General features: G+C 48.0%; 2 non-coding genes and 3 pseudogenes across 2 annotated transcripts; all 5 read right to left on the minus strand.

Annotated features, from left to right (window-relative positions):
• Nucleotides 1-6,370: 6,370 nt before the first annotated feature.
• Nucleotides 6,371-6,490, minus strand: LOC141268975 (5S ribosomal RNA; annotated as a pseudogene).
• Nucleotides 6,491-7,111: 621 nt separating this feature from the next.
• LOC141266649 (5S ribosomal RNA) lies at nucleotides 7,112-7,230 on the minus strand. Its single transcript, XR_012320679.1, has one exon. It is a non-coding gene; the product is annotated as a 5S ribosomal RNA (ribosomal RNA).
• Nucleotides 7,231-8,170: 940 nt separating this feature from the next.
• On the minus strand, nucleotides 8,171-8,290 carry LOC141269974 (5S ribosomal RNA; annotated as a pseudogene).
• A 668-nt stretch (nucleotides 8,291-8,958) lies between these two features.
• Nucleotides 8,959-9,077, minus strand: LOC141266558 (5S ribosomal RNA). Its single transcript, XR_012320592.1, has one exon. It is a non-coding gene; the product is annotated as a 5S ribosomal RNA (ribosomal RNA).
• Nucleotides 9,078-12,424: 3,347 nt separating this feature from the next.
• Nucleotides 12,425-12,544, minus strand: LOC141268503 (5S ribosomal RNA; annotated as a pseudogene).
• Between the last annotated feature and the right edge of the window lie 10,256 nt (nucleotides 12,545-22,800).

Consider the following 22,800-nt stretch of genomic DNA (forward strand, 5'->3'; position numbering starts at 1 on the left):
AGGTGCAGGAGCCCAGGAAGAAGTGGAGGACGAACTGATGGAAGACTCATCAGATGAGGGAGACCTTGATCACATTTCTGTTGTGCGAGGTTGGGGGGAGAGGACAGAGGAAGGAAGCATGATTGTTACCTCGCCACCAACACAACAGGGACTTGGTGCTCCTGGATGCGCAACACACATGAGTGCCTTCTTGCTGCACTACCTGCAACATGACCCTCGAATTGTGAGAATTAGAAATAATCCTGACTACTGGGTTGCCACACTGTTAGATCCCCGGTACAAAAGTAAATTTGCAGAAATTATTCCTGCCATAGAAAGGGATGCACGCATGCAGGAGTATCAGCAGAGACTGTTGCAGAATCTTACGTGTGCTTTTCCACAAAATACCAGTGGTGCACGTAGTGAATCTCACAGTTCCAACTTGCCAACCGTGGGACCGTCAAGTGTTCAGCACTCAAACCGTAACAGAACCACAGTATCTGCTGGTAACATCAATTTTGCGGAATCATTTCACCACTTTTTTAGCCCATCCTTTGCAAGGCCACAGGAGACAAGAAGTCTGACACATAGTCAACGCCTAGAGACGATGGTACAGGAGTATCTCCAAGTAAACATTGAAGCCACGACTGTGTCACTGGACCCTTGCTCTTTTTGGGCTTCCAATCTGGATAAATGGCCGGAGCTAGCCACTTACGCCTTGGAGATCTTGTCATGCCCCGCAGCCAGCGTTCTGTCTGAACGTGTGTTCAGCGCTGCTGGTGGTGTGCTGACAGATAAGCGCACGCGGCTCTCCACTGATAATGTAGACAGACTCACGTTCATAAAGATGAACAAATCATGGATCCGAAACGACTTTTCTACCCCTGTGTCATCCTGGGGAGAGTAAAAGCTTGATGATTGGTTAAAATCACCTACCAACCGTTTTAAGCTTTCAAATTACTAATCATGTTTATCTGTATCTTGACTGGAAAATAATTTGGGCTTTGTAGCAGTGTGCAGCACTGATCCTATTAGGCCATCTATACTAAAGCTTCACCAGATTTAAAATTAAAAATAATTTTTAGCTGCATCTAGCCCGGAAAAGAATTTTGGGGCTCCGAGATGCGCAAGACACATAAGTGCCTTCTTGCTGCACTACCTGCAGCATGACCGTCATATTGTCAGAATTCGAAGTAATCATGACTACTGGGTTGCCACACTCTTAGATCCCCCAAACTTTTCGATCAACCTTTTCATTTTAATAAAGACCAAAAAAATGGTCATTTTTGAAATTATAAGCATTAGCAGGTTGTTAGAAATTGAAATCAAACAGTTTTCAACTCAAAACTTTATTCTAGGTGATGTTACATTTTCACATAGGACCCCTTGTTCGAAAGGAGCTTCTGAACTCTCTCGTCCATTGAATTTGTCAGGTTTTGGATGGTTTCTGCTTCAATTGTTTTGCATGAGGACAGAATACCCTCCCAGAGCTGTTGCTTAGATGTGAACTGCCTCCCGCCATCATAGACACTCCTTTTAATGATGCTCCAAAGGTTCTGAATGGGGTAGAGGTCAGGGGAGCATGGGGGTCACACCATAAGTTTGTCCCCTTTTATGCCCATATCAGCCAGAGATGCAGATGTTTTATGTGCAGCATGAGATGGTGCATTATCATGCAGAAAAATGATCTTGCTGTGAAATACACGGTTCTTCTTCTTGAACCATGGCAGGAAGTGCTGTTTGAGAAAATCCACATACATTATGGAGTTCATCTTTAGCGCCTTCAGGGATCCTAAAGGGGCCGACAATCTCTCTCCCCATGATTCCAGCCCAAAACATTACTCCACCTCCTCCTTGTTGGCGCTGTAGCCGTGTTTGCGTGGGGTGTCCATCAACCAGCCATCCTCCACTCCATCCATCTGGACCATCGAGCGCTGCACGGCACTCATCCGTGAACAAAACTGTTTTGAAATCAGTCTTCATGTAATGTTTGGCCCACTGGAGCCGTTTCTGCTTGTGTGAAGTGGATAGAGGAGGTCGACAGGATGGCGTATGCACAGCTGCAAACCTCTGAAGGACCCTGCATCTTGTTGTTCGGGGGACGTTGGAGGCACAAGCAGCTTCAAAAACTTGTCTGCTGCTATGACAAGGCTTTTTGGCCGCTGCTCTTTCAACCTGACATAATTGCCTGTAGGAAAGAGTCCTCAATTTGCCCTTATCAGCACGCACACGTGTGTACTGTGAATCAGCTACATACTTCTTGATTGCCAAGACACTTCATCCTGATCATCGCACAATGTTGATTGTAGTCATGCCTTGACCTAAACACTCCACAATTTGTTGCTTCTCAGCAGCCGACACATCCTTTTTCTTTCCCATTTTGGCAGAAAATGTAGGCTGCTTAATAATGTGAGAGAGCCTTCTTAAGTAGTCTTGCCTTTCATTGGACACACCTGCCAAACTAATTAGCACAGGTGTCTGCAATTGCTTACAGTGATATAAAGAGCCCTGACACACATCACCATCAATGAGTTTAACTGACAAACAAACAAATTCTTCCCTTATCACTCCTAAACACTTTTTGCATAATAATTTGGAACGCAGTGTACATGTGCTTTTCCACAAAACACCAGCGGTTCACGTAGTGAATCTTACAGTTCTAACTTGCCAACCGTGGTCTGTATGGAGTTATTCAATAAAGGGCCCAAAATTAAGATAACATAGATGGGAGAGGTCTCTATGAATAGGAATTCCTAAGTATTTGATACCCTGTGAGGGACAGGCAAAGGGAAAGTTGGACTGGATGGAATCCTATATGGATTTGGGGAGGGAGACATCGAGGGCCTCAGACTTCGCTGCATTGATTTTAAAATTTGACCATGTAACAAAGTGATCTATTTCAGCCATAACAGCAGGGATGGATATATGTGATTGAGTGATATATACTAGGACATCATCAGCAAATAGAGAGCACTTGTACTCGGTGCCTCCCACCTCAATCCACCTAATATTGGGGTTATGGCGAATTGATGAGAGCAGGTGCTCCGTCACTAGGATGTATAAGAGAGGGGACAGAGGACATCCCTGCCTTGTCCCATTGGTGATTGTGAAAGGTGATGAAAATGTTCTGACGCACTCCCTGGGCCTTGGGACACCCGGAGCCGGACCCTTTTTGGTGGATGCTGGTGGTTGTAGTCTTCGTGGCGGCGACCCGGTTCCGTGGCTCAGGGCGGTCAAACCAGTGGCGGAACTATTTATGTGGTTTTGATGTTTAAATGTCCGACTACGCCACCCGTGGATTGCGGTCAGAGTGAACCGCTGCTACAGGGTAGACCGCTGAGGCTGGTGTTGTGGGTGCAGCAGAGCGTAGCATAACTCCCCACGGGAGGAGTATAGCCTCAGGGCAGTGTATGCGGAGGATGGGGGTGATGGTGCAGGGCAGCAGCAGTAACGACACGGAGTCAGTGATGCAGTCCAGGGCCTTTACTCACAGTTCTTATTATCCAGACCACGTCTGCAGGTAGCGGCTGCCCACGTCGTACTGTGCTCACCAGGTGAGGGGCTCAGACAACTCCCAGATAACTTTGGAGCACTTCACAGGACCCCCTTTGTGTGTCCTTTGTCTGGCCTTTCTTACCAACCCTTCTGTCCGGCTGCCTCGGGCCTCCTCTTGGTAAACTTGGCGCCAGTTTCCCTGACCCTATGTGGTGCCTTCCTAGCGGGTGTAGGGAGGGGCTGCGCCACATAAAATGTCAGAGCCTCCGGTTTCTAGCTGAGGGTCGTTTCCTGCCTCCACTAGTTCGGGGACCGGTCTCCCCTTTTGGCTTGACCCCTCCACGCAGGTGGATTCGGGCGTGCGGTGGCGACTCGCCCGTCCGCACCCCTGGGATCCCTTCATTCCTCGTTCCTGGACCTTCTCCGCTCCTCTTCCTTCCTTCTCCCTCTTCCAGGCCTGGGCCTCTGTTACTAGGCCCGCCTCCGGAGCAGAGCCCATGCAGAGCCCCTGCTCCCTGCCACTTCTGCTCAGACTTCTCTGCACTGAACTAAGATGGTGCCCACCTTTTATACTCCCTTCTCAATGCACCCAGGAACTGCTTCCTCCCTGCTCCTGCACTACAGGGTTCCCCTTCCTCAGTGTTCCCTCCCCCCACTCCAGCCAGGGACAGGGACTGTCGTGCCCATCTCAGGGGCATATTGGTCGCCCTGCCCCACGGCAATGTGGTGTAATGCATGCAGGTGTCGGGTCCTGATCCACACTCCATCCTTACCTGAGAGTGAGATATCACACCTCTGGGTGAGGTGCAATACGTCTGTAGCAACCGAGCCCTCAGGGTGCTACAGTTCCATTTATTTTCAGCCTAGGTGACGTATTGCGATACAGGGCCGTGATTTTGGCTATAAAAGGGTCCCCTAGACCCCTACCCCAAGCTTTTTAAGAGAATCATATATGGCGTGCCAGGAGACTCTATGGAATGCTTTCTCAGCATCCAACGAGAGTATCTAATTACAAATTTTTAACTGCATCTAGCCCAGGAAATACTTTGTGCCTAGTAGCAGTGTCTGCTAGTCAGCGGATTATCCCGGCTGTTAAGCAAGCTACACCACCTGTAGTTTAGACACTTAATTTTTTCAAAGGAAATGATTCGGGACCATGGGATACTTAGTGAAGAGCATCAGGAGGCACCCCAAGGCATAGGGGCTGGGACTGGCATTAGGATGCCTTGCGGTAGACAGCCGAGCTCGATCCTTATAAAAGCTTTTTAACTGCAGCAGCTTTAGTGGACGCTTCTGGAGCTGGAATTACGCGGCTGCTGGCATGAGACTTGCCCTCCAATAGATCCTTGTTAATGGATTTAAAGTGTATTCATTCAAATTAGAGAGACAATTTAAATTAAAAAGCTTAGAGCTGCCTCCACCACAGGGGGGCTCGCTCGACCCACCAGCGGACAGGCACCAGTATTGGGAGAGGGGGGCTGGCCGTCAGGGTTCACCGCGGCTCTGGCACAAACCTGGCGACACAGAGGTGGCACGGGCAGGAGCGGACTGGCCGTGTCGACTTCTCACTTTTTGGATTTTAGAAGGGCATGACATGCCTATATCTGTGTCTCCCCCTCCTTTTACTCCTCCACCTCTTTTATTTTCGCATGACTATATGTACTTGTCACTTTTCCATGTGTTAGTTATGTCTTCTGAGCAGTTTGTCAGCTTTTGGACACCTTTGAAGGTGTTTTCTATGTGTTTCTATGTGTTTTTGTTTGCCTGCCATTGGTTTTAACGGTGTACGAAGGTGTTCGACGAACACACAGGTGTTCGACGAACACACAGGTGTTCGACGAACTGAACCGAACTCGAACACTACGGGGGTGGCTCAACACTAGTCTCCCATCCAAGTACTAACCAGGCCCAACGCCGCTTAGCTTCCGAGATCAGATGAGATCGGGCGTGTTCAGGGTGGTGTGGCCGTAGGCAGAGACAAGCCTCTCACTTGCTGCTTTTCTACTTTGACGTCTGGCTGCCGGCTGCCCTTTCCAGTGCTCAGCAAGACCAGGTCCTTTTGTGCTTTCCCTTCTCTTCAATTTTTTTGCTGGCTTCCTTAAAAGGTCTTGTAGACACAACGCCCCACTCAGAGCCGCTGAGCTCACTAATCGGCTGCAGCGCTGTCGACGGAACGTCAGCTTCACGGCCAATGCCACACGCCGGGAGCAGAGGCGAGACTCACCGGTAGACCCGGGTAGGGTGAGTAGAGTGCGGTTAGTTGCTTTCTAATAGCCTGCAGCCGGTGATTAACTTTTAATGAAAGGGAACAATCCCTTTGACTGTCTGCAGCGCGCCACACCTAGGAAGCTCACTCTCACACACAAGCCAGCATGCACACGTGCTCGCACGTGACAACACCCCCTATCTGCCCCTACAACCTCTCCGTCACCATGCGTCAGACTCTCCTGCCTGTTTTATGATTTCAGGGCTCTAGCAGGAATCACCCCCCCCTCCCCAATTTCTTCCTTGCCCTGAGGTTAGCTCTTTGTCAGCCGTCTGGCTTGGTTACACAAGCTTCTTTGCAGAGATACATGTTACTTCTGCTGGCCCTCGCTAGGCGGCCGGCATCCAAAACCTTCCCTGGGCACCTGCTGAAAGCCTGGCCCCTTCACGGCCCCGGGTGCTTTTAACGCCATCATTTCCACACGGCGAGCTGCGGAGTCAATAAGCACTCCTAGCCGTGACAAGGAGCTCGGTGTCAGGCCTGCGTGAAGGTGTTGGGGTAGCGTACTTAGCTGCCAACTGGCTCAGAGGCCTTGGGGCTTCCATCATCTAAGTTACTTAAGGTCGGTGTCCGGCAAAGCGCCGTTCCATGCTAGCCGAGCTGGGCAGTAGGGCAAAACGTTATCAAAATGGTCTACAGCACCCAGTGTTCCCAGGAGGTCTCCCATCCAAGTACTGTCTGAGCCCAGCCCTGCTTTGCTTCCGAGACCAGACGACATCAGGCGTATCCAAGGTGGTATGGCCAGTAGACGCTGCTCGATCCATCGCCTGGCCAGCCTTTCTCAGAATCGCTTGGTGGCGAGCAATCTGGCCGTGACAGGGCGGGCCCCGAAGGGTCCATGCAAAGGCTGTGCTATCCCTACAGGTGTGGTTTGTTTAGCAGTGATTCACCCGCCGCATCAGGTGTCTTCAAAAATGGCTCGGCGCAGGGTCTCCTGCAGGCTAAACCCTTCATCACGGTAATGTGACAGAAAGAGCAAGCTGGACCCATAACTTGGGGGCGTAGCGAGACGTCCAGGGGTGAATGAAGGAAGAGGGTGAGATGGTTGCCAGTGACTTTGAGCTGCTCTTCAGGGGGGAGGGTCGTGTTGCCTGCAAAGGTCTTCTGCTTGGGGTTACCGGTGGTTGCCTCCAGCCACGCGGGAGACGCTGGTCCTGGTGAAAAGGAGCCTAGTATTAAAAGTAAAGAAGCAACAATGCTGGAGGCCCACGGTGATCAGAAGGATGCTGGTATTTTGCAGAGATGAAATAGCGCAAGAGAGAAAGCAAATGAAAAAAAGAAAAGAGAATGAATGTGTGCACTTGTGAAAGGGAATGGAAAAAAGGCATAGAAGAGAGTGCCCCCTACTGGTGGAAGGAAGGAAAAAGCAAAAGCCTACAGCACCTGGTATTCCCAGGTGGTCTCCCATCCAAGTAATAACCAGGCCCAACACTGCTTAGCTTCCAAGATCAGATGAGATCGGGCATGTTCAGGGTGGTGTGGCCGTAGGCAGAAACAAGCCTCTCACTTGCTGCTTTTCTACTTTGAAGTCTGGCTGCCGGATGCCCTTTCCAGTGTTCAGCAAGACCAGGTCCTTTTGTGCTTTCCCTTCTCTTCAATTTTTTTGCTGGCTTCCTTAAAAGGTCTTGTAGACACAACGCCCCACTCAGAGCCGCTGAGCTCACTAATCGGCTGCAGCGCTGTCGACGGAACGTCAGCTTCACGGCCAATGCCACACGCCGGGAGCAGAGGCGAGACTCACCGGTAGACCCGGGTAGGGTGAGTAGAGTGCGGTTATTTGCTTTCTAATAGCCTGCAGCCGGTGATTAACTTTTAATGAAAGGGAACAATCCCTTTGACTGTCTGCAGCGAGCCACACCTAGGAAGCTCACTCTCACACACAAGCCAGCATGCACAAGTGCTCGCACGTGACAACACCCCCTATCTGCCCCTACAACCTCTCCGTCACCATGCGTCAGACTCTCCTGCCTGTTTTATGATTTCAGGGCTCTAGCAGGAATCACCCCCCCTCCCCAATTCCTTCCTTGCCTTCCTTGCCTTCCTTGCACTGAGGTTAGCTCTTTGTCAGCCGTGTGGCTTGGTTACACAAGCTTCTTTGCAGAGAAACATGTTACTTCTGCTGGCCCTCGCTAGGCGGCCAGCATCCAAAACCTTCCCTGGGCACCTGCTGAAAGCCTGGCCCCTTCACGGCCCCGGGTGCTTTTAACGCCATCATTTCCACACGGCGAGCTGCGGAGTCAATAAGCACTCCTAGCCGTGGCAAGGAGCTCGGTGTCAGGCCTGCGTGTATGCGGCGGGGTAGCGTACTTAGCTGCCAACTGGCTCAGAGGCCTTGGGGCTTCCATCATCTAAGTTACTTAAGGTCGGTGTCCGGCAAGGGGCCGTTCCATGCTAGCCGAGCTGGGCAGTAGGGCAAAACGTCATCAAAATGGTCTACAGCACCGGGTGTTCCCAGGAGTTCTCCCATCCAGGTACTGTCTGAGCCCAGCCCTGCTTTGCTTCCAAGATCAGACAAGATCAGGCGTATCCAAGGTGGTATGGCCAGTAGACGCTGCTCGATCCATCGCCTGGCCAGCCTTTCTCAGGATCGCTTGGTGGCGAGCAATCTGGCCGTGACGGGGCGGGCTCTGAAGGGTCCATGCAAAGGCTGTGCCGTCCCTACAGGTGTGGTTTGTTTAGCAGTGATTCACCCGCCGCATCAGGTGTCTTCAAAAATGGCTCGGCGCAGGGTCTCCTGCAGGCTAAACCCTTCATCACGGTAATGTGACAAAAAGAGCAAGCTGGACCCGTAACTTGGGGGCGGAGCGAGACGTCCAGGGGTGAATGAAGGAAGAGGGTGAGATGGTTGCCAGTGACTTTGAGCTGCTCTTCAGGGGGGAGGGTCGTGTTGCCTGTAAAGGTCTTCTGCTTGGGGTTACCGGTGGTTGCCTCCAGCCACGCGGGAGACGCTGGTCCTGGTGAAAAGGAGCCTAGTATTAAAAGTAAAGAAGCAACAATGCTGGAGGCCCACGGTGATCAGAAGGATGCTGGTATTTTGCAGAGATGAAATAGCGCAAGAGAGAAAGCAATTAAAAAAAGAAAAGAGAATGAATGTGTGCACTTGTGAAAGGGAATGGAAAAAAGGCATAGAAGAGAATACCCCCTGCTGGTGGAAGGAAAGAAAAAGCAAAAGAAAAAGCAAAAGAAAAAGCAAAAGCAAAAGCAAAAGCAAAAGCAAAAGCCTACAGCACCTGGTATTCCCAGGAAATCTCCCATCCAAGTACTAACCAGGCCCAACCCTGCTTAGCTTCCAAGATCTGATGAGATCAGGCATGTTCAGGGTGGTGTGGCCGTAGGCAGAGACAAGCCTCTCACTTGCTGCTTTTCTACTTTGAAGTCTGGCTGCTGGCTGCCGTCTGCCGGCTGCCGGCTGCCGGCTGCCCTTTCCAGTATTCAGCAAGACCAGGTCCTTTTGTGCTTTCCCTTCTCTTCAATTTTTTTGCTGGCTTCCTTAAAAGGTCTTGTAGACACAACGCCCCACTCAGAGCCGCTGAGCTCACTGATCGGCTGCAGCGCTGTCGACGGAACGTCAGCTTCACGGCCAATGCCACAAGCCGGAAGCAGAGGCGAGACTCACCGGTAGACACGGGTAGGGTGAGTAGAGCGCGGTTAGTTGCTTTCTAATCGCCTGCAGCCGGGGATTAACTTTTAATGAAAGGGAACAATCCCTTTGACTGTCTGCAGCGCGCCACACCTAGGAAGCGCACTCTCACACACAAGCCAGCATGCACACGTGCTCGCACGTGACAACACCCCCTATCTGCCCCTACAACCTCTCCGTCACCATGCGTCAGACTCTCCTGCCTGTTTTATGATTTCAGGGCCCTAGCAGGAATCACCCCCCCCCCTCCCCAATTCCTTCCTTGCCTTCATAGAATCATAGAATCATAGAATCATAGAATGGTAGAGTTGGAAGGGACCTCCTGGGTCATCTGGTCCAACCCCCTGCTCAAAGCAGGATTCACTAGATCATCTCAGACAGATGTCTGTCCAGCCTCTGTTTGAAGACGCCCATTGAAGGGGAACTCACCACCTCTCGTGGCAGCCTGTTCCACTCATTAATCACCCTAACTGTCAAAAAGTTTTTTCTAATATCTAATCTGTGTCTCCTCCCATTTAGTTTCATCCCATTGCTTCTAGTCTTTCCTTGTGCAAATGAGAATAAAGATGATCCTTCTACAATGTGACAGCCCTTGACATATTTGTAGACAGCTATTAAGTCTCCTCTCAGTCTTCTTTTTTTGCAAGCTAAACATTCCCAAATCCTGCAACCGTTACTCATAGGACATGGTTGGCAGACCAGTCACCATTCTGGTCGCTCTTCTCTGAACTTGCTCCAGTTTGTCTATGTCTTTTTTAAAATGTGGTGTCCAAAACTGTACACAGTATTCCAGATGAGGTCTGAACAAAGAGGAGTAAAGACCGATAATGACTTCACGTGATCTAGACTGTATGCTTCTGTTAATACATCCCAGAATTGTATTTGCCTTTTTTCCTGCTGCATCACACTGTTGACTCATGTTCAGTCTATGATCTATTAGTATACCTAAGTCTTTTTCACATGTACTGTTGCTTAGCTCTATTCCTCCCATTCTGTATATGCTTTTTTCATTTTTATTGCCCAGATGTAGTACTTTGCATTTTTCCCTGTTAAAAACCATTCTGTTGGTTGCTGCCCACTGCTCCAGTTTATTTAGGTCTTTTTGAATCCTCTCTCTCTCTTCTCTAGTATTAGCTATCCCTCCTAGCTTTGTGTCATCAGCAAATTTAATCAGTTTACCCTCAATTCCTTCAGCTAAATCATTGATAAAGATGTTGAACAATACAGGTCCCAGGACGGAGCCCTGTGGTACCCCACTTGAGACATTCATCCAGCTGGATGTGAAGCCATTTACAACCACCCTTTGAGTCCGATCACTAAGCCAGTTATGAATCCACCTAACAGTTGTCTGATCCATTGCATACTTGGTCATTTTTTCAATAAGGATGGTGTGAGATACTTTGTCAAATGCTTTGCTGAAGTCAAGATATACTATATCTACAGCATTTCCCTGATCCACCCAGTCAGTGATTCTGTCATAGAAGGAAATTAAGTTAGTCTGACATGACTTGTTAGTTACAAACCCATGCTGACTCTGGTTAATCACTTCATTCTTATCCATGTACTTACATACATGTTGTTTAATAATTTGTTCAAAGATCTTTCCTGGTATAGAAGTCAGACTCACCGGCCTATAGTTCCCTGGGTCCACCTTCTTCCCCTTTTTGAAGATAGGAACAACATTTGCTCTTCTCCAGTCTTCTGGGACTTCTCCTGTTCTCCAAGAATTTTCAAAGATTATGGAGAGTTGTTCTAAAATTTCTTCTACGATCTCCTTCAGTACTCTGGGGTGTAATTCATCTGGACCTGGAGACTTGAACTCATTTATGTTAGCTAAATATTCCCTCACAATCTTTCTGTTTACAGATAACTTGGATTCCTCTATTCCTTTAAAAGGACAGTGAAGATCAGTTGATGTCACATTTTCTTTCTGAGAGAAAACAGATGCAAAATAGGAATTAAAAAGTTCGGCCTTCTCAACATCCTCTCTTACCATTTCTCCAATTTCATCCTGTAAAAATCCTATAGCATCTTTGACTTTTCTTTTACTTTTGACATACCCCCAAAATCCTTTTTTATTGCTTTTGACATCTCTTGCAAGCCTTAATTCATTGTCAGCTTTAGCTAACCTGATACGTGCCCTGCATGATCTGCAGACTGCATTATAATCTTCTTTAGATATGCCTCCCTCTTTCCATTTAATAAACATTTCTTTCTTTCTTTTTAGCATGTGTTTAAGTTCTGTGTTCATCCATCCTGGTTTCCTTACATGCTTCCCATTCTTCCTACTTTTCGGGATTGTTAACGATTGTGCTTTGAGAATCTCATTTTTAAAAATTTCCCATCCTTCCTGGACATTTTTGTCCTTAAGGACATCCAGCCATTGGATCTTTCCTATTCTCTTTCTGAGTCTCTTAAAATCTGCCTTTCTAAAATCTAACCTTGAAGTTTGAGTCTTCACATGTCTTCCTCCTCTAGTTATCCAAAATTCTATAATAGCATGATCGCTGCCTCCTAGGGTCCCAGCCACCTTTACCTCCTCAACCACTTCCTCCCTGTTTATAAGGATTAGATCCAAAGTAGCAGATCCCCTTGTTTTCTCCCCTACCTTTTGGAAGATAAAGTTGTCAGCAAGAGAGGATAAGGATAACCCTCCTTGCACTGAGGTTAGCTCTTTGTCAGCCGTCTGGCTTGTTTACACAAGCTTCTTTGCAGAGAAACAGGTTACTTCTGCTGGCCCTCGCTAGGCGGCCGGCATCCAAAACCTTCCCTGGGCACCTGCTGAAAGCCTGGCCCCTTCACGGCCCCCGGTGCTTTTAACGCCATCATTTCCACACGGCGAGCTGCGGAGTCAATAAGCACTCCTAGCCGTGGCAAGGAGCTCGGTGTCAGGCCTGCGTGAAGGCGGCGGGGTAGCGTACTTAGCTGCCAACTGGCTCAGAGGCCTTGGGGCTTCCATCATCTAAGTTACTTAAGGTCGGTGTCCGGCAAGACGCCGTTCCATGCTAGCCGAGCTGGGCAGTAGGGCAAATCGTCATCAAAATGGTCTACAGCACCCCGTGTTCCCAGGAGGTCTCCCATCCAAGTACTGTCTGAGCCCAGCCCTGCTTTGCTTCCGAGATTAGACGAGATCGGGCGTATCCAAGGTGGTATGGCCAGTAGACGCTGCTCGATCCATCGCCCGGCCAGCCTTTCTCAGGATCGCTTGGTGGCGAGCAATCTGGCCGTGATGGGGCGGGCTCAGAAGGGTCCATGCAAAGGCTGTGCCGTCCCTACAGGTGTGGTTTGTTTAGCAGTGATTCATCCGCCGCATCAGGTGTCTTCAAAAATGTCTCGGCGCAGGGTCTCCTGCAGGCTAAACCCTTCATCGCGGTAATGTGACAGAAAGAGCAAGCTGTACCCGTAACTTGGGGGCGGAGTGAGACGTCCAGGGGTGAATGAAGGAATGGGTGAGATGGTTGCCAGTGACTTTGAGCTGCTCTTCAGGGGGGAGGGCCTCCAGCCACCCGGGAGACGCTGGTCCTGGTGAAAAGGAGCCTAGTATTAAAAGTAAAGAAGCAACAATGCTGGAGGCCCACGGTGATCAGAAGGATGCTGATATTTTGCAGAGATGAAATAGCGCAAGAGAGAAAGCAATTGAAAAAAAAGAAAAGAGAATTAATGTGTGCACTTGTGAAAGGGAATGGAAAAAAGGCATAGAAGATTGTGCCCCCTGCTGGTGGAAGGAAGGAAAAAGCAAAAGCCTACAGCACCTGGCAATCTCAAAAAAGGGGGAAATGTTAAATGGTTAATTATGGAAATTCATTTGGAATGTTAACCGATAATCATTTTTCTGAGTTCTATGCCTCAGCCATCGTGTCTAGTTGACATGCGCTATTTGTGTGTGTATTTTTGGTTCACTACCATATGTAGAACAGGTGTCCATACGACTGGCTATAAAAGCCCATGGTACAGAAAGGGGGGGCTCTCATGCTCTGCCCACCCCACAAGACACAGAATCTTCTTGCTGAGAAGCAGATGACATGTAGGTCTGGACACATGCTGGACAAAGACATGATTTACCAGCCAGGATCCAAGGAAAGATGGGTGAATCTCAACAATTAAGCTAATTATGGACATTACTTTATAACTAATTATTGTATGTACCTGCTGCAATCTGATTCTTTTTAATGGACAATCCAAGAATAAATAGATACATTTTTTATAAGAATATCGTGATATTGATACTTTGAGAAGTCCTCAGTAGAAAAAAATAATACAGGAAGAGTATTATTTTACAATGGTGAGCCAGCCAGTCCTGTTTTTTTGATTTTTAAATTGAGTAAGTGAATTTCTTCCGTGAACAAGGGGGGAGTCCTGACGAGCTGAACAGCTGTTGTTCACGTGTCATTAAATTCACTAGTTTGTCACGAGAAGCAGAAAGGACCTACAGACTGAGGAAAGACAGGAAGCAGAGGTACTAACAAGGAACAGAATCACACAGGAAAAGAATCAGACGAACTGAAGACAGGACGTGCTGATAAAGAGAAGCCAAGGAATCTTAAGGTAAGCAAAATATGGATATAATTTCTTCTTTTGCTAAACAAAGTAATATTAATTTCAAAGGTAATGTAGGAGATGACATAGAAGTTTTGTGGCTCAGTTTATACAAAGAATGTGAATTGCAGAATTTACAGTTAACTTCTAAATTGGTAAATAGAGACAAACAGAAATTGAGAAATATTCTACATTTGGTAGATTTTTTTCATAGTCTTGTGTTAGAGATTTCTAAGCAGGAAAATAGTGTAGAAGTGTCAGACGGTGATACTGATTCTGACTGTAATGTGGAAAATGAACAAGAAGTAAGACACGTGTCTGTAACTGAAGGTGACCTTGGGTCTGACCAAGAGACGGACATACAGAAACCTGACATGGGAGGAGACATGACTGACATACGAGAAACCGACATACTAGGTGATGTGGGAGGAGACGTGAGTGACGTAGGAGGAACGGACGTACAAGAGCCACTAAAAATATCAGAGAATTCTGGAATTACCCAGGCTCAACTCCAAATTAAAATGAGGAAAAATTTGCTGAAATTATACAAAATCATGCCAAAATATGATGTCAAAATCCATGCCTGTAGAAATTCAGAGACATTTGAGAGCTTCTCTGATAAGTTTGATTTATCCAATGAGGAGAGGAATCAATTATTTAAAATATGGATTCCTGTGACATTGTCCAGACGTTTACATTTAATGCCCTGTGAAAATGACTCTCCTAATGGATTGGAAAATGATTCGGACAGATTAAGATATTTGATTTATTGTGTCACAAAGGATTTTCCCAACATAGAAGATCTGCAGAAACTAAGGTTTGGTAGGAAGGAATGTACATATACATGCATATCCATATTTGAACGGTTGTACAAAGCTCTCATCAAAAATGGAAAAGTACAACATATGATAACAACTTTTGTACAAAAATTCAAATTCCTAAATTCAGTTTCCCAAGTTATGGCATCACAAAAAAATTCATTATTTGAATGTGCGCAGATGCTGGATTTTGTTAGAAAACATGAGAATCGTGAAAAGAAAATAAATCAAGCTAAATTTATAAAACCAGGAAAGGTAAAATCTTACCAAAAGCCAATATCAAACTCTCCTAGACTGAGTCATCCCCATAGTGAACTCTATCAAATACGCAGAAGATTTCATATATGTTATAAGCCATATCAGCCAGTGCAAAGATCCATCTCTCCACAGAATGAGTTAATTCTCAGTCAGAACTGTGATTCTCTAAAAAGGAAAATGGCTGAAACTGATGGACAGAGACAGGTGAGACGACCAACTCACTGTGACGTAATGTAATGTGGACAGAAGAACAGGCAGTTCTCTGAGGTTTTGAAGGATAGAAAAATGTCTTTCCTAAATAGGGCGTTCCTGGAGATATTTGAGAGAGACAAAAGATTTGGTTTAGGGAGTGGCTAAGGAAAAACTGTAATTATAATGTTGTATCAAAATGTAATACAATGTCTCAATATTTATTTATAATCTCATACAGTAAAATTGTAGTTACATAGTTTCTAATAGTTCATATATATATATATATATATATATATACACTTGTCTAAGTAGAGATTGCGTATAATTGTATTTATATATACGTTTATAAAATATATATATATATACAGTGCCTACAAGTAGTATTCAACCCCCTGCAGATTTAGCTGGTTTGATAAGATGCAAATAAGTTAGAACCTTCAAACTGCAAACGAGAGTAGGTTTTATGAACAGAAGCATAAATCTTACAAACCAAAAAGTTATGTTGCTCATTTGGATTTTATTAAATTTTAAACATAAAAGTGTGGGTCAATTATTATTCAACCCCTATGTTTAATATTTTGTGGAATAACCCTTGTTTGCAATTACAGCTAATAATCGTCTTTTATAAGACCTGATCAGGCCGGCACAGGTCTGTGGAGTTATCTTGGCCCACTCCTCCATGCAGATCTTCTCCAAGTTATCTAGGTTCTTTGGGTGTCTCATGTGGACTTTATTCTTGAGCTCCTTCCACAAGTTTTCAATTGGGTTAAGGTCAGGAGACTGACTAGGCCAGTCCAATACCTTGACTTTTTCCCTCTTGAACCAGGTCTTGGTTTTCTTGGCTGTGTGCTTTGGGTCGTTGTCTTGTTGGAAGATGAAATTATGATCCATCTTAAGATCCTTGATGGAGGAGCGGAGGTTCTTGGCCAAAATCTCCAGGTAGGCCGTGCTATCCATCTTCCCATGGATGCGGACCAGATGGCCAGGCCCCTTGGCAGATAAACAGCCCCACAGCATGATGCTGCCACCACCATGCTTGACTGTAGGGATGGTATTCTTGGGGTCGTATGCAGTGCCATCCAGTCTCCAAACGTCACGTGTGTGGTTGGCACCAAAGATCTCGATCTTGGTCTCATCAGACCATAGAACCTTGAACCAGTCTGTCTCAGAGTCCTCCAAGTGATCATGAGCAAACTGTAGACGAGCCTTGACATGATGCTTTGAAAGTAAAGGTACCTTACGGGCTCGTCTGGAATGGAGACCATTGCGGTGGAGTACGTTACTTATGGTATTGACTGAAACCAATGTCCCCACTGCCATGAGATCTTCCCGGAGCTCCTTCCTTGTTGTCCTTGGGTTAGCCTTGACTCTTCGGACAAGCCTGGCCTCGGCACGGGAGGACACTTTCAAAGGCTGTCCAGGCCGTGGAAGGCTAACAGTAGTTCCATAAGCCTTCCACTTACGGATGATGCTCCCAACAGTGGAGACAGGTAGGCCCAACTCCTTGGAAAGGGTTTTGTACCCCTTGCCAGCCTTGTGACCCTCCACGATCTTGTCTCTGATGGCCTTGGAATGCTCTTTTGTCTTTCCCATGTTGACCATGTCTGAGTGCTGTTCACAAGTTTGGGGAGGGTCTTAAATAGTCAGAAAAGGCTGGCAAAAGAGATCTTTAATCCACACATGTGAAGCTCATTATTCTTGGTGCCTGAACTACTTCTTAATACTTTAGGGGGACCAAACAGAATTCTTGTGGTTTGAGGGGTTGAATAATAAATGACACTCTGAATTAACTTTTAACGTTTTAAAAAAACAAAAAAACAAAAAAAAAGTTGCTGCAGTGCATTTCCCACTTCCAGGCTGATCTACAGTACAAATGTCACAATGCCAAGTTAATTCCGCATGTGTCAACCACCTAAATCTGCAGGGGGTTGAATACTACTTGTAGGCACTGTATATATTAATTAATAAATTAGAACTTCATATATATAAATTTAAGTAGCAATATTTTGAATTACATTAGAACCAACCAATATATGTATAAGATATTTAAATAATTCTGTTTCTGTATGAATTTGATATTTAATTTTATTTTCTTATATTTCCTTAGAGTTTTCATTCCAAAGCAGGATTTGATCAAAGAACTCTAAAATTGATTTAGTTCTTTATTCACACAGGAAGTGAAAAAATTGCATGATTTTATGTGTATAACATTTTAAAATAATAACAATATATCTAGTTGAACTATAATATATATGTAATACTTATTAATTCTTTTGTGTTGCTAATATTTTCTGTGCATGAAGTGTTCGTGCAAATTAAAGTAGCTTTACAGCATGACGTGTGACAGCTGCGGCCTTTGAACTTTGAGCTAATAGTATAGGATCCCATCCATTCTATTTTCAACTGATGTAACTTAAGACCGGGCAGCCAGTGAAAAAAGAATCTAAGACAAGAGTTTTTTCAAGTGTCTGAAATTCCAGTGACTTACTCTCATATTATATAATATGTACTTGGGGAATATTCAAAGAAATATAAAGATATTCAATTGATATGGCAATGCGCATTAATAAATTGGGATACAACAATTTTAGGTTAAATATATATATATATATCTAAAACTTCATATGTGGAATGTTTGAGTTGAACAGATCTGTGAATGTCAGAGTGAAGGTGACAGATGAGTAAATCAGCAGCTGCTAAGTGTGATTGATGTGACAGAGGCCTCGTATGTTTGTATGTTTGAAAAAAAAAAGTTTCTTTATGTGAAGGTACAAAAATATATTTAATTCTGAGGAAATTATAATACATAATTAGGTATTATCTACATATGTATATTTCTATATTTCTTTAATAATTATTATTTCTTGATTTAACTAATAGTGGATAAGGGCAACTGTGACACCCCAGGGGTCTGGTTGCCACAGTGATAGAGATATTACGTCTGAGAGCAGGTGGGAGGTCCTTTGGTCAGGGATCCTGTGCATGCCACACCTCCTGCCCAGTCTTGGGAGGGGAAGCACTTCCCCTATATAAACCCGGGGCTGAGGCAGAGTGAGTGAGAAAGAAGACAGAACAAGAGTAGAGAAGAGAAGCAGCATAGCAAGAAACATCAGGAGCTCTGTGGGGAGCAGTGTTACAACGAGTCAGGGGCTGGCAGCTACAGAGCTCGCCCTGACTGAGAAGATTTCTTACCGGACCCGGAGTCCGAGACTGTGGGGACTAACTCCTACCGAGCAGCAGAAACCGTCCGGCAGAGGATTTCAGGTCCTCTGGCCCAGAAGCCCGAAGGCACGGTCACACGCGTGGGACCAGCACCGCCATCGTGGAGCGGAAGCCATTAGAAGGCCCCGAGTCACCGGCCATACGGGTGAGCACCACACGGTACACTCAGGGACGTGGGCTACTTATTCCCGCCTCTAGCAAGGTAGCCAGAAGAGTACAGTTAGTTGGGAAGGCCTACAACTCCGCCTGGCCAGGGGAGATCCCATCTGCTCAAGGACTGACCAGGCCCCTATCACTAGCAAGTACTCCGGGAGGGTCTATCTTTGTCATCAGTAAAGACCCTGAACTACACCGCACCGTCTCTGAGTGGTTCCTGCTACCCCCATCATCCACGTCGGCTGCCCTGAGGCCATACCCCTCCCGTTGGGGGTTATACCATCCACGCTGCACCATCCTTCCACCGGCCTCAGCGGTCTGCCCTGCAGCGGCAGCTCCATAGCTGCATTCAACGGGTGGCGTAGTCACCAACCATCTACTGCTAGTACATCGCCGCTCAGTTTGACTCCCTGGGCGCGGACCGGGTCGCCGCCACGAGACTACAACCCTCAAGAGATCCGGCTCCGGGTAAGCTCCCGCGTGCGCAACGCAGCGCGACACAGGCCCAGGGGCGCGTCAACTTTGGCGTAGTCGGCAGGATCTCGTGCCCGCAACCACCGGGTACTGCGTGCCTGAAAAGCAAAGACTGTTCAAACTTACCAGTGGTGAAGATTCCCGCTATCCGTGGAGGTTTCCCGCCATCCGGCGCCATCTTCTACCTTCTTCCCGCCATCCGCGAAGTTTTCCCGCCATCCGGCGCCATCTTCGACCTTCTTCCCGCCATCCGTGGAGTTTTCCCACCATTGGACGCCATCTTGAGGACGCCGCGCGGGAAGAAGAGGGGCGTGGACTCCGAAAGCGCGCGAGAACTGAAGCCCCGCCTCACGTCCGGACGTTGCGTAAGGTCCTGGAAGGAGCCCAGCAGACGCCGACGTCACCGGAGCGCGACGGAAGGTCCTCAACCCTGACGATCCACTGCGGAGCCGCGGCCTACGGAACAGGATCATCGCAAGGTAGGCCACGGTCCACTAGGGGGGAGGAAGATGTCGGATACGGAGGAGAGCTTCACTGCCTCAACCCCCGCCAGCGCCACCGCTGCTGCAGTTATGCCCTTCACCATGCCCTATATCCCGGGAGCAGCTTGGCTACCCCAGTACTCAGGGGAGTCACATACCCTGCATGACTTTAGAGAAAAGCTGGATAGCCTCTTCCAGGTGTACCCCCTCACAGAAGAGCAAAAAGTGAGCATCCTGGTGGCCCAACTAACTGGGGCAGCCAAAAGGGAAGTAAAATCCTGGCCACCTGGGAGGAAGACTGTCGCAGGGATACTAACCCGGCTGAAGGACACCTTTGATACCCGCACCTCAGCTGAGATTAAGCTTAGATTCTACGGGTGCAAGCAGCGAGCGCATGAGAGTATAAGGGACTATGCACTAAACCTACAAGAGGCCCTGAGGGCCATAAAGCAGACCGACCCTGATGGGGTGGGAAACGAGGACAGGCTGTTGACTGAACAATTTATAGAGGGTTTATATTGCAATGCCCACCGAACCCAGTTGCGGGCAATGGCCTTACAGGATCCCCATCTAGACTTTGCACAGTTCAAGGACAGAGCCATCCGGGTGCTCCGAGAACCGGCACCGGGTGGCGTTGTGACCCACAGGCTCCCAGCTATCACTTACCACCAGGAGGCGGCGCCCTTGTCGGCAGGGCCTGTGGGAGCTGATGCGCAGGCTTTGGACAATGACCCGGCTCCAGACCTACGCCATCAGGTCCAAGAGCTAGCTAAGAGCGTTGCTGCGCTAACCCGAACTGTGCAGTCTTTACAGGTTTCCACCCCAGGGAAGATCCAGTTGGCATCCGGACCGGAGGACATCCCGTGGCGTCGACCAAGGAGGACCCCACCGGCCAGAGGAAGACCCAGTTACCGATACAGCGAGGACGGACGACCCATCTGCAGCCGCTGCAATCAACCCGGACATATAGAAAGGTACTGTTCTTTAAACGGGCACAACCTGGGGTAGAGGGCCAACCCCCAGGAAAAAGATCACCAGGCCCATCGAACTGGCGCGACAGATATGTGGGAGGACGTCCAGTCTTGCCTGTGGTACTGGATGGCATTCCCATGAGTGCCCTACTGGACACCGGGTCACAGGTCACCACCATCCCGTACGTGCTCTTTAAGCAGTACTGGAATGACTCGGATATTACCCGCTACCCTGACGACGACTTGAGTATCATCGTCAGCAATGGCCAGCCCGTGCCACAAATCGGATTTAAAGAGGTGACCATCAAAATCGGTAGAGTCGAACTGGCAGCACAGGGACTGATCATTGTAGACATTGACAAACATGAGAGCCACCCAAAAATAACTCTAGGAACTAATGTAATTGAGAATTGTCTTGCAGAAGTGATTTTCCTTCTACAGCAGGTTGCCAAGAACGCCAGCTCCGGCGAGCAGCGAGTGCTCCAGAAAGAGATCCGGGCACTGATGCGACGGCAACAGGTGGAACTCTCCGGCGGTGAGATTGGTAGCGTAAGAATGTGTGACCCTTTCCCTATTGCCATGCCCCCAAAAAGTGAAATGATGATTTGGTGCCGGGCAGCTATTGGTCTGAGAGGTAGAGATTACCAGGCAATGGTAGAACCAGTTTACTCAGACAGTAGGCCCACCATTTTGACAGCACGGGGGGTGGTCAATGTACGCCATGGGAGGGTGCCCGTTCGCATAATCAATATCGGGGAGAGGGAAGTGTACCTGCCCCGGTATGCCACGCTAGCAAAATTATATACCATCAACCAAAACTCTATACAGTCTGTGGAACCCTTGCCTCCATCTCACCCGGAGGAAGGTAACGGCTCTAAGAAAGTAATGGAGGATTGGTGTCAGCAACTACACTTGGGAACTGACTCCACTCCCTCCCACCAGAAACAGGGAGTCTACCGGGTGGTTCAAGAGTATGAGAGAGTGTTTAGTAAACACCCGTTAGACTTCGGGCGAGTCAAGGGGGTAGAACACCGCATCCCCACGGGAGATCATCCTCCCATAAAAGAGAGGTATCGACCCGTACCCCCTGCACATTACCAACACGCCAAGGGGATGCTTAGAGACATGAAGGAGGCTGGGGTAATCCGGGATAGCTGTAGCCCCTGGGCAGCCCCGCTAGTTTTAGTCAAAAAGAAAGACAACACCATGAGGATGTGTGTAGATTACCGGAAAATCAACCGTATCACACACAAGGATGCGTACCCCTTACCAAGGATAGAGGAGTCATTGGCTGCTTTAAGGTCTGCTAACTTCTTCTCTACCTTGGATCTCACTAGCGGGTACTGGCAGGTTCCTGTAGCAGAGGCGGACCGGGAGAAGACCGCATTCACCACCCCGATGGGACTTAGCGAGTTCACCTGCATGCCGTTCGGACTCTGCAACGCCCCAGGAACCTTCCAACGATTAATGGAGTGCTGTCTGGGCCACAGAAACTTCGAGACGGTCCTGTTGTACCTGGACGATGTCATTGTATACTCCAAAACTTATGAGGACCACCTGAAACACCTGGCGGAGGTGTTCGAAGCTCTGGCGAGTTACGGCCTAAAGGTGAAACCCTCCAAGTGTCACCTCCTGAAACCAAAGGTGCAGTACCTGGGACACGTGGTGAGCGCTGACGGAGTGGCTCCCGACCCCGACAAGATCACCGCAATTAAGGGATGGCCAAGCCCCTCCAGCGTAAAAGAAGTGCGGCAGTTCCTCGGGTTGGTAGGCTACTACCGAAGGTTTATTCCCGGTTTCACCAAAAAGGCAGCGCCTATGCAGGACCTCCTGATAGGCCAGTCCCGGAAGGCCAAGAACCAGAAGCCGCCCTTCAAATGGGAAGAGCTAGAAGAAGAGTCCTTCCGCCAGCTGAAGATGGCCCTCACGGGGGATGAAATCTTGGCGTACCCGGATTATAGCCAGCCCTTCATCCTCTACACCGACGCCAGTAACATCGGGCTAGGAGCCGTACTGTCCCAGATCCAGCAGGGGAAAGAACGGGTAATCGCCTACGCCAGCCGAAAACTGCGACCCACTGAAAGGAACCCCGAGAATTATAGCTCATTCAAGCTAGAGTTCCTGGCCGTGGTATGGGCAGTCACTGAGCGCTTTAAGCATTACCTTGCTTCTTCCCGGTTCACCGTGTACACGGATAACAACCCGTTGACACACCTGGACACGGCAAGACTCGGTGCCCTGGAGCAGAGGTGGATGGCCCGTCTGTCCAACTACGAGTTCATAATCAAATACCGGGCAGGGCGCTCCAATA

Source organism: Phyllobates terribilis, unplaced genomic scaffold (assembly GCF_046119375.1).
Source record: "Phyllobates terribilis strain yellow unplaced genomic scaffold, ASM4611937v1 Scaffold_4__5_contigs__length_816908805, whole genome shotgun sequence".
Lineage (NCBI taxonomy): Eukaryota > Metazoa > Chordata > Amphibia > Anura > Dendrobatidae > Phyllobates > Phyllobates terribilis.